Source organism: Propithecus coquereli, unplaced genomic scaffold, assembly GCF_000956105.1.
Source record: "Propithecus coquereli isolate 6110/MARCELLA unplaced genomic scaffold, Pcoq_1.0 Scaffold8, whole genome shotgun sequence".
Taxonomy (NCBI): domain Eukaryota; kingdom Metazoa; phylum Chordata; class Mammalia; order Primates; family Indriidae; genus Propithecus; species Propithecus coquereli.
The window spans coordinates 11941534-11955957 of NW_012154173.1; positions in this window are offsets into that span (position 1 = coordinate 11941534).

A 14424-nucleotide genomic window follows, 5' to 3' on the forward strand; every position below is an offset into this window, starting at 1 on the left:
GGCTGCGGCAATTTCTTAAAATAAGAAAACATGAAATGTGCCACATTGATTGACTCAAAGATTTCTCTGTAGCATGCAATGCTGTTTGATAGTATTTTATCCATGGTAGAATGTCTTTCAAAATTGCAGTCAATTCTCTCAAACCCTGCCACTGCTTTATCAACTAAGTTTATGTAACGTTTTAAAAACTTTGTCATTTCAACAATGTTCACAGCATCTTCACCAAGAGTAGATTCCATCTCGAGAAACCACTTTCTTTGCTCATCCATAAGAAGCAACTCCTTATCCATCATGCATGATCGTGAGGTTACAGCAATTCAGAACCATATTCAGGCTCCACTTCTAACTCTCATTATTTTGCCATTTTGACCACATCTGCAGTTACTTCCTCCACTGATGTCTTACACCCCTCAAAGATCCATGAAGGTTGGAATCAACTTATTTCAAACTTCTGTAAAAGTTGATATTTTGACCTCCTCCCATGAATCATACATGTTCTTAATGGCCTCCAGAATTGACTCCTTTCCAGAGGTTTTCAATTTATTTTGCCCCTGTCCTTCACAGGAATCACCATTTGTGGCAGCTGTGGCCTTACAAAATATATTTCTTAAATATTAATAATAAGACTAAAAAGTAGAAATTACTCCTTGATCCATGGGCTGAACAGTATATGTTATGTTAGTAGGCATGAAAACAACACTCAGGGAATAGGTAGGCCCAAGGAGAGGGAGAAAGATGGGGGAACGGCTGGCCATTGGAATAGTCAGAACACGCACATTTATTGATTAAGTTTACCATCTTATATGGATGTAGTTTGTGGTACCTCAAAACAATTACAACACTAATGTCAAACATCATTGATCACAGATCACCATAACAGATATATAATAATGAAAAAGTTTAAGATGCTGTGAGAACTACCAAAACGTGACACAGAGACATGAAGTGAACACATGCTTTTAGAAAAATAGCACTAATTGACTTGCTTGATGTAGGGTTGCCACAAACCTTCAACTTGTAAAAAATGCTGTATCTGTGAAGCACAATAAAGTGAATTCCAATAAAATGAGGTATGTCTGAATTAATATGGAAGAAATTAAATGAAAAAACATGATTCTAGTTATTTTATCCTCATCATCTAGCTTAGTAGCTGGAATTTAATAATTTTGATTGAAAAATAAATATATGAATGAATAAGGAGATGAATAAAAGAATGAAAAAACAATGGAAAATTATTACCCAACATCTGAATCTTGGATGTTTCCCATGTAACATTTTTTTTATTAGTTCAAATTCTCTACAAGTAAAGTGTAAGGTATAAATTACAACTTGGAATCACTGTATGTTATGAATACAAATCTGGGGCATACATTAATACTTTTACAAATAGTTCACACTTGTGTTTGAAGAAAATACCATGCTTTCAAAAGATTTTGAAAATAACACACTTTTCATTGCTAGTAGAGAAATAATCTCTTCCTTATTTTTCTTTTATTTTCCTTTGTTATTAAGGCCTTTAGGAAAGAAAAGTGAGAGATAGAAGCACATGATGTAAGTTCCACTGGAACACTGTAGTAAATATGAGTTCCTGATTTATTTTGATCTTTTCACAAGATTGGAAAATTGGCAATATGCACAGAGTTGCCATGGAAATAGAACTTTCCTGGATTATTCTACAGTAATTCGTTATGAATCTCCACAGTAAACTGATGATGTAAACACTACTATCAACTTTTCCAAAATGAATAAACTGAGAATCAAGATATGTGATTGACACTTACGTGGCAAATTTCCAGGCCTGGAGCACAAAGCACCTGGCTTCCATACTTTCTGAGACCACATGTTGGTGGCTACCATTCCAAACCACTAAAACAAGAAGCACTGCAAAATTCCACCAGTAGAACAGGCTTTTAGAGAACTCTCTTCTCTCTGGTCATGCCTGGGCTGATTTCAGTCTGATTCTTTCCTGTGCTGCAATATATGTGACCAGATTCTCTCAAACATTGGCATGCAGTCACTTTTAAACTCAGTGATAATACTAATGCCATGAAATTGTTCAGACTGTGAACCTGCTGGGCAGGTTCTGTTTTCCATATAGTATCTATCACATTTGTGACATTTGATCAAAGCAAAATATTAATAAAATTATCACAACTCTTTGAAAGGAAAGATGCAGTCTTATTATTGTTTTCTGGAGGAACTTCATATCTTACAAAATATCAAACTATTCTCATGATGATCTTATAAAAGAGATTGATGCAATTTTCCTTAATGAAAGGATAAAGAAACCAAACTTACTATACCTGAATCACAGAATTTTAGAACGGAAAGAAACTAAAAGTTAGCAGTCCCCACCTCCTCATTAATATCGTGTATCATTCTCAGTCCTACTATGTGTCAGGCATTGCACTAGGAACTGAGGATAAACAAAAAATATACAAAAATTGGGGCTCAGTGAGGTTACATGACTTATCTAAGACTATGGAGGCAGACGTGGTACCCTCTTACCTAATAAGATGAGAAAAATTTGTAGGTTTCTCCTGTCTAAAACCTACTGTAACCCACCTAACCTGCTATGTGCCCTCACCAGTACCTCTAGACAAATATCCAAAACTAATCATTCTTAAAGTACAGTTCTAAGGCTTTTATTTTCATATCATATATTAATATGCAGTGAGTAAGGAAAGGAATCAAATATTTTCCTTTGAGACAGCAAGATATAGTGGAAAGAATGCAAAGTCAAGATCAAGATGGACCTATTTGTCAGCCTAGGGAAACTCATTTAATGTTCACGATACCTGGTTTCTAGGTCCCTTTAAGTGTACAATAGAAATAATAATAGCTACATTACAGAGGTATTGTGAGGTTAAAAATAATGTATGAAAAGTGCTTTGCACTTAGAATGAGTCCAATAAATGGTAACTATTATTCTTATTATTTCTTTAGATATCACACTTTAGTTTTAGAAGGGGATTGTTCTATTACTTGGAATGCAAAATTTTCTTTCCATTATTCCCTTGGTCTGAGACAAGGAAATGCTCCAGCCAGTCTTTATACTAATCTTTCTGAAGGATTTCGCTGTCAAGCTCAGTGGAAATGCCTCTAGCTAGCTAACTGGCTCAATCCCAAATTGCCTGGCCCTAAATCTACACATTATAATCCAAATATGTAACACTGCATCTACAATCACTTCCTTTCCCTATCCCCATAGTCTGGCTTTTCCCATTAATCTCTCAGATTTCATTTTTAAAAAGATACATCAGGAAGTGACTAAGCGTTATGTAGGCAAGACACATAGTGGAAACAGCACCCACTTCAAAGACTTACTGGGTTCCAATCACAGCTCCTCCACCATGAGCTTCCAACCCAGATAGGCGAATTTAAGCAACTGCTTTGGTCTCCTGAGTCTCAGTTTTCTCTTTTGTACAATAGAGATGATTGTGTTGTGAGGGTTTATGAGACTACATACATGCAAAATATCTGACACAAAGGAAACTCTCAGGAAATAGAAACTATTATTATTTTGAAGGTGCTTTACCAATTCCCTCTAAGGTAAAATTGTTGGATCTTTTACTTTGACCAGCTCAAGCTTTATTGTAGAAAAAATCAGCAGCAGAACTTTATATTTTAAGAGGAGACAACCTCAATACTTCCCTTCACCCTACATGTCAAAAATCACCCTAACTAGCATTACTAACTTCATAGGGCTTCAACTATGGGGAACATTTTCACACACTCTGTATCTCAAGCCCCTACTTTCAGATTTTAACTAAAGCTCATTCGCTAAAGGCTTGTGCACACCTCACTTTCAGAAGCACAGTCCAGATTTCAGTATGATAAATGCAAAGTGACTTTTTCTTCCATTATCCCTTTTGACTAAGACCATGAAAGTACTACAATCATTACAGATATGGTATTGTTAATACTTCTATTAGTCACCTCTGCTCTGCTCTACCACTTTAAACTGATTGAAGATTCTCCAGAAAATCCTCAGCAAATCACCTGGATCCACCATCTCATACCATTATAATTGCAATTGCTAACTTATTTTATTTTCCATTTTTCAGTTTTTAGAAAGTGAAATTCATAACTTTGCACTGGAACTATAAGCTCTGGCCTTATATTATTAAGAAATACTTATTTCTTAGCATACAATTAGATTTAAAAAGAGAACATTGATCAGGATATGGAAGTCATGCAGGACAGAATTTCAGGATTGATCCCAGCTTCAGGAGGCATTTGACTTTCTCTTTCCTTAAAAAAAAAAAAAAAAAAAAAGGGCCAGAAGGATTTTTTGATCTATATAAATATAAATGAAATATTCTTGCTGTTGCCGGTCCAAAAGACAAATTCTTCCTTGAGGAGAACTCTCCACTCACTTAAGCAAATTCTTTCTACTAGCAAATAAACTAACAAAAGCCCTCCTCCCCTCCTTTCTGGGTAATTAATTTCAAAACCTGATCAAATATGAGGAGAGAGGCACTTTGATATATAACAACTGTCTTGTGAAAAAAGTAAACAGAAGAATATGTCAGGATGTCCCACTTTCTAATTAGAATTATTCACAGAAGATATGTTTTCTTACCTGGATGAAGGCCACTTTAGACCAAAATAGTTGAAGTAAGCCTGGTTAGATAGTTAAATTTCTGCTGAAAGTTTTTGCTAAAACATGGTGATGGGGTTAAAACTTTAAGATCTGGAAAGGTTATTTTGGAGATGATCCACCCTGGGTAATGTGGTGTCTAGAGACCTGAGAAGGTTAATCCAAATTATCCGGGAGATTACCCCTGAGACAACAAATGGTTCCATAAACATCACTGTTGCTGTCCCAAGCAGAGAAATGATATGCTTCACTTTTGTTGGCATTTTCAAGGAGACTAAACCTGAAAATGTCAGTGAAATGAAGACTTGGGTTTATAGGCAAAGCTGTCACTGGACTGCTGAATTATGAGGCTAGACTTTCAGTAGCCACCAAGTTATAGGTCGGGCACTTCTAGGTCAACTTTCACCTCTTTCAGAAAACCCATGATGAAATTTCAAAGGCTTGTATGTGAAGTTTTATTAACCTACGTTAGTTTAAAAGAAAAAGATAGGCAAGGAAAAATGTGAAATTTCATTATCTTTGTCCATTGTCTTCTGCTTTTTCTGCTGCAATGCATGTAGGAGCATACATGGATAATCAATTATTCCAGGCGCATGGAAGGAAAGACAGGGTGAAAAGGCTGACAGGATTCTTCAAACACTTAGGACATTTGCCTCACAATATTCAAGAATAGTGAGCTCAATTTTTTTCCTTTCTCTTTTCAATTTTAACCAAGCCATTTAAAACTTAAGTTGAAATTGTTTAAAATTTTTTCAGAATTATCATGTATGTTATAAGATTATAGGGGGAAAAAGTACAAATTTAGAGGTTATAAACTAAAATCCTTTATTACCAGGCACGTAGTTGATGTTCAATAAATGTTTATTGGCAAATTCTGTTCAATTTCTGCTTTAAATACAAAGCCAAAGTATAACTATAAAGTCCAAAATTATGGCTGTCCTCTATATTCCATCCTAAACAAAGATTAAAACAATCCATTTCTTTCTTTCCAGCTCCACTGCTATCACAACAGACATGCTTCTATCATCTCCTGTCAGGACTACTTCAATAGTCTCCTAACTTACCTCTCCAAATTCTTACTGGCCCTTGTAAAATCAATTTACACTGAAAGTGACATTTTGCAATATGTATATCTGACTGCATCCCTTTCCTTTGCTTGAAACATTTCAATGGTTTTGTATTTAGAGCCTATCACAGAAGCACAAAGAAGGTCATGTGGCCTAAGCCTTGTATTTATGAAAGGCCACAAATTTAAAGTTTGACCTACCTCCAAAGGAGGACATGCGTACAGTCACAGAGACACAGTGACGGGATTGAGAGAAGATGCAATTTCAAGCTGGTGTGCCCTTGTCAGTCCATACCACCTATAATACACGTTAAACTGATTTTTTAAAAATTCTGTAATTATCTTGTGACTAGCATACCTATGAATTATATTTTTATGTATCAAGACTATTAACATTACAGCATTAATTATTAGACCTTTTTTTGCATTTCTTCTTTTTTTTCCCCCCATATACCAGAATCTAAGGGCTCCTCTCAACATCTGAGAGGTCTTTTTCCAGCAAACTTGGGATAACACTAGTGCTTCACATGGGCCACAAGACCCTTATTGCTCTGGCTCCTACCTAGTTCAACAGCCTCATCTTTTCACTCCTCCTTGCTTCTGAACTCTGGCAACTCTTCAAACAATCCATGCTTTCTACTCTTCAAACAGTCCACACTCTCTCTGACCACAGGACCTTTGCATATACTGTGCATCTGTCTAGAATATTCTCTTTCCTTCACATCCTGACTCCAGTGAAAGACAAGCAGTGTTGTCTCCTGCTTCTCCTTCACATCTCAGCTCAAATGCAACTGCCTCCTGGAAAGCCATCCTTAGCCTCTCTGAGTAGACAGATTTCTTCTCCTAATATAGTCTAAGTACTTTGCTCTTACTCCAATCATAACTATTTTGATATTTATATGATTCTTAGATTAATATCTATCTCCCCACCAGAGGTAAGTTATAAGAGTGAAAATCTCTTTTTATAGCCAAGGGTGGGGCAACGTATTTGTAAACCCCTATTTATTCTCTACCCAGCACAGTTGGTTAGCATTTATAAGCATAATATATATTTGTTTAATTAATTAATGTTCTTTGTATTATACCATGCTGTCTCTAAGAAAAATCTGGACAAATATTAAGTATGATCTATGTTTTAAAGAATAATTATATTCAAACCTAATCTATACTGGCCCAAAATTTATCTAAAACAAACAACAAAAAAAGCTTTTCCAAAAAATAAATATTATACCAAAATAGTGAGACACCCATTCAAAAAGGCATCTCTTTTGCTAGTGAGTTCAAGTCTACAATGCAAAACTCCAACCTTAGGTGCTCTAATCAGCTAGGGGGAAAAAAAACACCAATGACTTAAGAGAGACCATGTGCAGTTTCATGCCACAAACAAAATGGACTGAGCCAAAACATTCAGTTGACTTGCTTCTCCACGGCTCTTTTAGCATCTGAGTCACACGGGACTAAGGGGAGGCATCCATCACTGCTTCCCAGCCATTCAGACATCCTCCAATAAATCACACTGGTGATGTGCTTTGGTTCCACTCCTTCTAACTTGTTCATATGGACAAAGGATAAAGGAAAAAGGTCTCTTCCACACTGCAATCAACATATTGTATCAGTGGAATGGATAAGTTAAAAAACGTAACTGCATGTATGTGTGCATACATACACATATACATATATAAACTTAGATACGTATGCACATACATGCACACTACAAAAATTCAACCACTTACATATAAAAGAAAAGAACATCTAAACCACAGCAAATAACATAATTTGGTGTGGTGACAGGAAGACCTCCTGTGCTCATGGAAAGGCCATTACAGATCAGTAGTTGAATAACTAACATGCATATAGCGCTTACTAAGTGCCAGGCACCAGTCTAAGTACTTTTACATATATTAACTTATATAATTCTTGCAACAGCTTTTTGAAATAAGTACTTTATTATCATCTCCATTTTACGGATGAGGAAACTGATGCACAGAGAGCTTAAGTAACTTTCCCAAGGTCACACAACTGCTGAGTGGAAGAAACTCAGGATCCAAGCAGTTTGGCTCCAGATTCCATGCTCTTAAAAATATTGTATTGACTCTCAATAGTTGTCTGTCTTGAGTTCTACAATCCCAAATTCATCATGTCACTCTAAAACATCCAAAAATTTAGTTTGTTTTACAAATGCTTCTAAAAGACAAGTGTTTGAAGCTGCATGTATCAATTTTTCTCAGCATTAGATCAATATTTAAGAAGGGCATTCAAGGGGAAGGAAGAAAGTCAAAGTAAAGAAGATCAGAATCAACCCCTCTAATTAGAAATAGTAGTAATAGCTAACATTTTTAAGAGCTGTGCTAAGTACTTTATAAAATTATCTCATTTAAATCACACAATAGCTCTATGAGGTAACGATACTTAGCTCCATTTTACACTTGAAGAAACCTGAAGCTCAGAGTAATAGAGCAACTTGAACAGGTCTTGGCTGTGTGATTTGTTCAAGTTGCTCTATTACTCTGAGCTTCAGGTTTCTTCAAGCCCACTGCCCTCGTCTGGAAAGTTTAAATCCCCAGACTGAGAGATGCCTTACCCCCAGAACTTGGATAAGACATTTATGAACAAATAGGGGGAAAAGAGTGAAAACAGAGCAGTTTGGGTGTGGGGCAGGGTGGCTAGGTTAAGTAACTAATTGCCAAAAGCATGCCTATGCAAGAGGATGAGGAAGAGGATAAAAATGATAAGAAGGAGGAAAATGTAATCAATAGTTCATATAGAAAAGCAAATATGGTAAATAATGTTTAAGAGAGTGTTTGTGTCTTAGTTTAGCTGCTATAACAAAGTACCAAAGGTGGTGGCTTACAAACAAAAGGAATTTATTTTTCACAGTTCTGGAGGTTGGAAGTCTGAGATGAGAATGCCAGTACATTTGGTGAGGTTTTGATGAGGGCCCTCTTCCAGGCTGCAAGACTGCCAACTTCTCATTGTATCCTCACGTTACAGGAAGCTAGCTAGCTCTCCATCCTCTTCTTACAAGGACACCAATCCAGTTCATGAGGGCTCCATCTTCGTGACCTAATTACCTCCCAAAGGCTCCACCTCCAAATACCATCACATTGGAAATTGGGTTTCAACATATGGATTTCGAGGGGACACAAACATTCAGACCATGGCACTTTGTTAGAGTAACTTTTTATTGATTTTTATGTGGAATATGTGGTATTTTGTTAAATGTACAGAATGTGTAATGATCAAGTCAGGTTATTAAGGGTATCTATCACCTCAAATATTGATTATTTCTATGTGTTGGGAAAATTTCAAGTCCTCTCTTCTAGCTGTTTTGAAATATGCACAACATTATTGTTAACTACAGTCACCCTACTCTACTATCAAACACTGGAATGTATTCCTTCTGTTTAATTGTATGTTTGTACCTATTAACAAACCTTTCTTCATCCCTCTAACACGCACATACACTTCCCATACTCTGTAACTATCATTCTACGCTCCACCTCCATGAGATCAACATTTTTGGCTCCTAGTCTTTCTCTGCCTGGCTTATTTCACTTAACATGATGACCTCCATCCTGGGAAATGCAGAGCAGAATCGGCGAGGGGAAGGGATGGGTCTGAGGTTGGACCCAAATGATTGGCAGGGACAGTGTTTGGAGGGGACAGTGGTCAGTGCTCCTTCCCTTTGTTCTCCCACAATCCTAGTTCAAAGGATGGTACTCAAGGACAGCTTTTAGGTGTAGGTGCATATTAATGAGGTTACTCACCCACAGAGCAGTTTCTTTTCTCAAAAGAAGAAGTATTACTGAAGATCCTGAGCACTGCTTTCTTCTGACATTCTTATAGTTTCATGCCTTACACTTAAGTCTTTTATCCATATTGAATTAATTTTCGTGAATGAGGAGAGATAGGGGTCCTGTTTCATTCTTCTGCATGTGGCTATCCAATTTTCCCAGCACCCATTTATTGAATAGGGCTTCTTTTCCCCAGTGTATGTTGTTGTCTGCTTTGTCAAAGGTCAGTTGGTGGGTGGTTTTATATCTGGGTTCTCTATTTTTTGTTCCATTGGTCTACGTCTCTATTTTTGTGCCAATATCATGCTGTTTGGATTATGATAGCCTTGTAGTATAGTTTGAAGTGTGATAATGTGATTCCTCCAGATTTGTTCTTTTTGCTTAAGATTGCCTTGGCTACTTGGGCTCTTTTCTGGTTCCAAATGAAGTGTAGAATTATTTTTTAGATCTGTGAAGTATGACGTTGGTATTTTGATGTGGATTACATTGAATCTGTAAATCACTTTGGGTAGTATGGACATTTTGACAATTTTGATTCTGCCAATCCATCCATAAACATGATATGATTTTCCATTTGTTTGTGTCCTCTGTGATTTCCTTCGTCAGTGTTTTGTAGTTCTCCTTGTAGAGATCTTTCACCTCCTCTGTTAAGTATATTCCTAGGTATTTTATTTTCTTTCTAGCTACTGTGAATAGTATTGAGTCTTTGATTTCACTCTCAGCTTGACTGTTACTGGAATATAGCAATGATACCGATTTGTGTACATTGATTTTGTATCCTGAGACTTTGCTGAATTTATTTATCAATTCCAGGAGTCTCTCAGTGGAGTCTTTGGGGTTTTCTAGGTACAAGATCATGTCATCAGTGAAGAGTGATAATTTGACCTCCTCTTTCCCTGTTTGGATACCCTTAATTTCTTTCTCTTGCCTGATTGCTCTGGCTAGGACTTCCAGCACTATGTTGAATAGAAGTCATGAGAGTGGGCACCGTTGTCTTGTTCCAGTTCTTAGCGGGAATTTTTTCAACTTGTCCCCATTCAGCATCATATTGGCTATGGGTGCTTCCTAGGTTTTTAAGAAAATTCATGGTTACTAAGAGTTAAAAATTCTAATTAATATATATTTATGAAGTGTGCCAAAAGTAAGGTGTGGTTAATAAGAAAAAATTATAAGAAAGGCATAAAATATGTTCTTTATTGAGAAAGAATACTTCTGTCTAATTTGAAGGTTATTTAAAGAGAGGTTCAAAATGTGGAATTAGGAAGGAAATAGAAACAAGATAGAGGGAACCAGTAAATAGGAGAGAGGGAGAGATATGAAGAAAGTTATGAATGTGAAGATGCATAGTTTCGTATAAGGAAGAATCTTGTGTGGTAAGTCTTTGTACTACAGTAAAATGACTGACTATTTAAGAAAGAGGAAGTTTAGGACAAAACTGAAGATTTAAGAAAGTTGTAGGAGGTCCTTGGAGAATGAATTTTATGAAAGAAATTTTACATGTGATCGGATTGTATACAATTGGTAGGAAATTGTTTATGAGTTTTTCTACAGAATGCAATTTGATGTTAAAATACACTGATATAGAATTTTAAAATTTGGTCCCCTATGTCAAAAAAACAAGGGTTTTTAAAAATATTAATTAGCACTTAGTAAGATTGCAAGAGGTTTTGATTTTTAAATTCTGAAATCTGTTTCTTTAACAGCCATTCTCTGGATTACAAAAGTTTCTATTATATTTCTGCCACATTTATTTCTGAGAACTGTCTAGTTTTCCTAGTTTCAAGTTTACCTTGAAGGTCAAGAAAAGCAATGTTGTACTTCAGTATAACTTGATTCTGTACTCTTGGCTTTTCTTGATGTTTCTGAATTATATCATGTAACCAAGATTTCATATGCTGTTACTAAGAGCCAAGTATTCCCTGCTCAAGGTAAAATGGCCTAGGAAACAAAGATTCTGTGTTTTACCAAGATAATTTCCGGTGCTTCATGTTGTTTTTATTAGGTTTTAACTGCTTGGAGAAACTGAGCTCTAAAAGGGTTAAGGTTTTTCCATCCATGTAACTTTCTGTATTGCTTCTGAAGTCCTTTGATTGTTACTGTTACTCTGATGGAAAGAGTAACTATTATTTAGCAGTGATCTATGATTCTGCTTAAGGAAATGCTTTGAATATTTTGACATCTTTAGCAGTTTTCCCCAGGATCCATATCCTAAATGAAGTCTTTTTGACCTTAAACTAACTTTGAGATTTTTTTTCAGGTGGGCCCCTTGGAGAGCTTCAAAGAGTACGTCTCTCATCTTGTAGGTGATACTAAATGATTAGGCTTATTTGGTAAATAATACAGAAGCACTGTCAGATAAGAAATTTTGTTTAACTTCCTTTAAGTTATATTTGTATAAATGTGTTCATAAAACATGTGAAATTGTAAGAGATTCCTAAAATTCTGGTATGCTGTGATATAGATTATCACTCATGATTATGATTATCATGTTTAATGGCTGTATGCCACAGAAATATCCAGATTTCCTTATCGATTGTAAATTCTCATCAGATGTTTGACTCTGGCTGTTCGGGGTTTTTGTCTTCTATAGTTGCTGTTTTAAATTCTTCTCTGGGAGTATTTGCAATAGGCTAAGTCCAAAATTGCTAATAAAGATTGAGCAAAACAAAACTAATTACATGAAATTAAGTAATTGAAAAGGATAATGTTTTTATGACTTTAGTGTTTTGTTTTCTAGATTCAAGGAAATTTGCTGCCACAAACTATGTATTGTTTGCAATAATTTGGTAAAGTATGGTTTTGTGAACAAAGATGGAAGCATCTGCTTTTTCTCCCTCCTTGATTCCTCCAAATTTACTCACAGATTTACTCACTTTCTATTATTCACAAAAAGAAACTATTAGGCCAGGCGCGGTGGCTCACACCTGTAATCCTAGCTCTCTGGGAGGCCGAGGCGGGCGGATTGTTTGAGCTCAGGAGTGCGAAACCAGCCTGAGCAAGAGTGAGACCCCATCTCTACTAAAATTAGAAAGAAATTAGTTGGACAACTGAAAATATATAGAAAAAATTAGCCGGGCGTGGTGGCGCATGTCTGTAGTCCCAGCTACTCAGGAGGCTGAGGCAGGAGGATCGCTTGAGCCCAGGAGTTTGAGGTTGCTGTGAGCTAGGCTGACGCCACGGCACTCTAGCCCGGGCAACACAGTGAGACTCTGTCTCAAAAAAAAAAAAAAGAAAAGAAAAGAAACTATTGTGAGAATTCTTATTTCATTTATATAAGTTCAGTAAAAATCTGCTCTGTCTTTATAAGCAGGATACAATTGGAAACATTGGTTATATTACCAAAGTTTAGACTGAAATGTCATATTTGAGAATGTGCGTAAAATGCTTGGCTTTAAGAATTCCTAGCTTTACAGTAGGTGAGTAAAAACTATCGCTTCCTGGCAGGCCCAAGAACCTTAAGACTGTAAGTAAAATCTAAAGCCTACCTTGGATTGGCTTCCTAGCCTCAAAAGGTTCTAAATCTGATATTTCTTACATAATCAATGTGGAGAGAAAAAGTTATACTTTTAAGGAAAGCAAAAGTACACCTGTTATTAGATTGTAACCCTGTGTGTTATTTTCAAGCCCTTGTTATCCGCCTGCAGTCTGGACTAGATCCTGAATTCTCCTAACTTTCTCTAATATTCGGCTATAACTAAATCCTGATAAAGTCCCCTGGCCCTCTTCCCCCAGTCAAAACTAAGATACTCCAGCGACAATCAGGAGATTTCCCCTTCTTAAATCTAACTAATTAGGGGAATTAGATATCAAAACTGAGGACAAACTAGACCCATAGGATACCATGGTCAGCAGTTAGATCCTATTGCTCAGGGTCTTGCCTCTTGTCTCGAAGCCATTGATATCGTCTCTCTCTTTGTAGAAGCCACAGAGAAAAGAGTTATGGGGTCACCTCTAAAAATCTATATTCCTCACTCTGTTGAGGCTCTCCTCAATTCACATCACACCTCTCTGCCAGTTACCTAGCAAACCATGAGGTTCTTTTTCTATCCTCACCTCACCTTACCATCACTCAATGTAACTTGCTTAATCCTGCCACTGTACTTACCTTTCCTGATGCCAGATCTGCCCAAGAAGCAGGACAAGTCTTTTAGTCAAAGGTAAAATGGCCAGTATTTATACAGACAGCAGGGTTGCCTTCAGGATTGCTCATGACCTAAGTAGCTATATAAAATTTGTGCAAAATACAAGACTGGAAAACCATTGCATGCTTCCATGGGCCATTTCCCACTACCAAAAGGTTCCTTTGAGGTACGACAACAATATTTTATTCAACTCCCTACCTCTTAAGGATACCAGTAGGTACTAATTATGGTTTGCATTGTTTTTGCCTTGAGTCGAAGCCTTCCCTTGTTGACAGGCAAAAGCCATGGCAGTGGCTAAGGCTCTATTGGAAAAATTTACCAACATAGGGCGTCTCTCTAGAGCTTCATAGTGATCAAGGAACTCATTTTACATGACGAATTAAGTTGGCCTATTTGTCAACATTTCCATTGTGCTTACCATCCTCAGTCTTCTGGGCTGATGGAAAAGACTAAAGGAATAATAAAGGCCCAACTGGCAGAGATCTGTGCGGCATTCAGCCTGCCAAGGCAGCAGGCCCTTTCTTTAGTCCTTCTTAACCACGGCATGCTTTCAACACCCCCTCCCTGTAGTTCTGGGTTCATCCAGATGGTTGGGGTAGCCAACAAACTTATGGTGGTCCCTAATCTCTACCTTTCCCCTTCCAGCTAGGACACCCTCACTGACATTCATTGTTTTCACTTGTTCCATTGGCCCATCCACCTCCTGGGGAGGGACTTCTTAGAAACCTGCCAGGCCCGTATTTGGTTCTCACAAAGAGGGAGAAATAATACTTGAGTTATCCTCACCAGGAGATTTGGCCACCGAAATGCTTATTATCC